We start from the raw sequence: 3,674 nt of genomic DNA, 5'->3' as shown, positions 1-3,674 counted from the left end.
CACAATCCTTTTCAATTAGTGATATAGTTCAATAATTTCCACACTATGTTGGGTCACCTTTTTTGGAATGAGAACAAATACAGATCTCTTCCAATCAGTTAGGCAGGAAGTTGTCCTCCAAATTCCTTTACATAACCTGTTGAGCACATCAAGAGTAGCATCTTCTTGCTGAAATAGGTTAACTGATATTCCATCAATTCCTGGGGACTTGTTTTTTGCCAATTTGTTCCGTTCAAATGGAAGCTAAAAAAAGAAGAAAAAGAAAAAATCAAATACACAAGAACCTAACTGTGACCTCGAGTGTATCCCACCAGAATTTAAAGACCATCTCAGGAATTTATTTGAAGCCTTGAGTACTAACGAGCAAAGATCAAATGAGCTGTGGGAGAAAAATCAAGATCTTCATTCATGAAGAACAAAGAAACTATAGTTTTTTGTCTAACCTGTTTACTAGAGGTTAAAATAGTCAGGTCCCCCGGACATGGACAGGATTGACAGATTGATAGCTCTTTCTCTATTCTGTGGGTGGTGGTGCATGGCCGTTTTTAGTTGGTGGAGTGATTTGTCTGGTTAATTCTGATAACAAACGAGACTCTGGCAAGCTAATTTACATGACCCTGGAGCGGTTGGCGTCCCCCGACTTCTTAGAGGGACAAGTGGCGTTCAGCCACTGGAGATTGAGTAACAACAGATGTGTGATGCCCTTAAATGTCCTAGGCTGCACTGGATCGGGGATTGCAATCATTCCTGATGAAAGAGGAAAATTCAGTAAGTGTAGGTCATAAGCTTGTGTTAATTAAGTAAAATAAAATAAAAGTCAGGTCTCAGCATTCATATTATCTGTTTTCCCAAGTGAATACTATATGCCTTCTGAATTTGCTTGTCAACTCCTTCTTCCTCCCTGGAAAGTATTTTCCTCAACCGAATCAAACCATGTTAAATTTTTTTTTACATGTTACTGTTAAAATATAAATAAATAAATTAGCATAACACATTGATAAAAATCTTTTCCAGGGTTGTTGGATTAAGAAATAAAGAAGGTATGCATTCTTTCTGTAAAAATATAATCATACCACTTTTCAAAATAACTGAGACAAGGTTGTGAAAGCTTTCAGTTTTTTGTTTTGTTTTTATCTTCAATGGATGAGAAAACAGAGGTATTCTTCATTAAATAAAGAAAACACCAAGTTAATCTATAAAGAACAATATTTTTTACATTAAATCTTAGGGAGCTCTGGTGGCCTAATGTTAAGAATCTGTGCTGCTATCTCAAACGTATATGGTTCAAGTCCACTAGCTGCTCTGTGGGAGAACTATGGTTAATCTCTCCTCAGGTGATACACTGCCCCCGAAAACCTACTTGAGAGTCAGCTTTGGGTCAAAGGCAGACAACAAAAACAATAATATTAAATCTTGGGATACTGCATTGAATTAAAAATTAGCTTGTCACTAATTTCAAACAGTTGAAAAACATAGTGTTGATGATACAAACTATGCTAGAGATCATATTGGTAGGGTTATAACCAAATGAGATAGTAGAGGCAGAAGTTCATCCCTTGAAAAAAAGTGAGCCGACAGAAACAGGAAGCAGATACTGACATGTGTGGAATTAGTGTTTTAAGGCACTCAGAGAACAGTGGACCAGATAAAAACCACCCATTAATGTTTGAATTCTCCATGATGATATCTCATTGGTTCACTATCCATCCTAAAAGCACACCCAGTAGAAGAAGTCATAAATACAACCTCACTTCAGTGGCATGTTGCCTTGTCCATTACTTCTTTCGAGGAAGGCCATCCCTTTAGGGACATAAATAGTCTATCAAAGCAATCTTTGCTTCTCTTTGCTTCTGCCTTCTCACCCTTCTTTTTTACCTAGCACTCCAGCAAGACCTCAGGGTAGTGTCTCTCAGCCTAGTCATCCAGCAAGGCTTCAATCTATGCTGTCAGCCTAGTGCTCAAGCAAGGCTTTAACCTATACCAAGTTTATTCTGAGCATGACCAGCAATAGGCCTTCTTAGAACCCCCACACTAAAATCAGCCCTTTCAAGGATGACAGGACAATGAGTAAGGATGACAGGCAAAGAATCAATGCACTTGAGTTGTGTTGCTGAAGGGGAGTATTAAACAGACCACGACTGCCAAGGGAACAAACAGGTCTATCCTAGAGAGGCTGAAAACAGGTTGCTTCTTGAAGGCAAGGATTTTGAAGTTCTGTATCACACACTTTGGGCATGTTGTCAGAAGGGACCAGTCCTTGGAGAACGATATCATACATGGAAGAGTACAGAGTCAGCACAGGAGAGGAAGACCCTGGATGAGATGGATTGAGAAAATGACTGTGGCAATGGGATCAGGTGTGTCAAAGATGATAAGGCTAGCTCAAGGCTGGGCCTCATTGTTCATAGTGTCTTTATGAGCCATGGTCAACTCACTGGCACATAAAACCAACAAAAACAAGGATGACAGAGGAAGAATTGATGCTTTTGAGTTATGATATTGGAGTTGTTGTTGTTAGGTGCCATCAAGTCGAGTACTATTTGTTGTTCTTGTTCTTATGTGCTGTTGAGTCACTTGCGACTTAAGCAACCCTACCTAGGTACAACAGCCCTGAAACCTGCTCTATCCTGTGCCAAGGTTTACTGTCTCTGATACACCTACCTTCAATACCCCAGCACTGCATCAATCGATCTCATCAATGGTCTCCCTTTCTTTCTCTGTCCCTACACCCTTCCAAGCATGATGTCTCTCTCTAAGGACCTTTCCCATCTTTCAACATGCCCAAAGAATGTCAGACGAAGCCTCAGAATCCTTGCCTCCAAGGAGCAGCCTGGCTTCATCCTCTCGAGGATGAACCTGTTTGTTCTCCTAGCAGTCCATGGTATATTCAAAACTCTTCTCCAGCACAACAGCTCAAAGGCATCAATTATACCTCTATCATCCCTCGTCATTGTCCAGCTCTCTGATGCATAGCAAGCAACTGCGAAGACTGTGACCTGGATGAGGCACACCTTAGACTCCAGACTGACATCGTTGCTCTTCAGTATTCTAGTGAGGTCCCTGACAGCCTACTTTCCCAATGCAAGTCATCTTTTGATTTCCTAACTTCTGGTACCAAGAGTATTGATTGTAGAGCCAAGCAAATTAAAGCTGATAACAATTTCAATCTCTTCACCATCTATCATAATGCTGCTAGTCAGCCCAGTGGTGAAAAATCTTTGTTTTCTTGATGTTGAACTCATTGTGACCCTATAAACAACAGATCTGAAGCCTGTCCTATCCTGTGTTATCCTCACTCTTGCTGACACACTAGAGCTCATTGCAGCAGTCACTGTGTCAATTCACCTGGCTGAGGGTCTTCCTCTTTTTCTCCAACCCTCCACCTTGCCAAGCATGCATGATAGGCAAGGAATAGCCTTTCCTAACAATATGCCCAAAGGATGTGAGATGAAGCTTTATCATCTTCGCCGCCAAAGAGCACTCTGGCTGAAATTCCTTCAAGAAATAATTGCTAGTTCTTTTGGGCAGTGCATGGGATATTCAGTTCTCTTCTTGAACACCAAAGGCATCAATTCTTCCACCATCCTAAATCATTGTCCACCTCCCAGATATATCACAAGTGAACAGAAAGACTATGGCCTGAATCAGGCACATGTTGGTCCTCAAACTTACAA

This window comes from Elephantulus edwardii, unplaced genomic scaffold (genome assembly GCF_000299155.1).
Source record: "Elephantulus edwardii isolate Elephantulus edwardi_28Jun2011 unplaced genomic scaffold, EleEdw1.0 scaffold00043, whole genome shotgun sequence".
NCBI classification, from domain to species: Eukaryota; Metazoa; Chordata; class Mammalia; order Macroscelidea; family Macroscelididae; genus Elephantulus; species Elephantulus edwardii.
Note: the sequence above shows the minus strand (reverse complement) of the source record.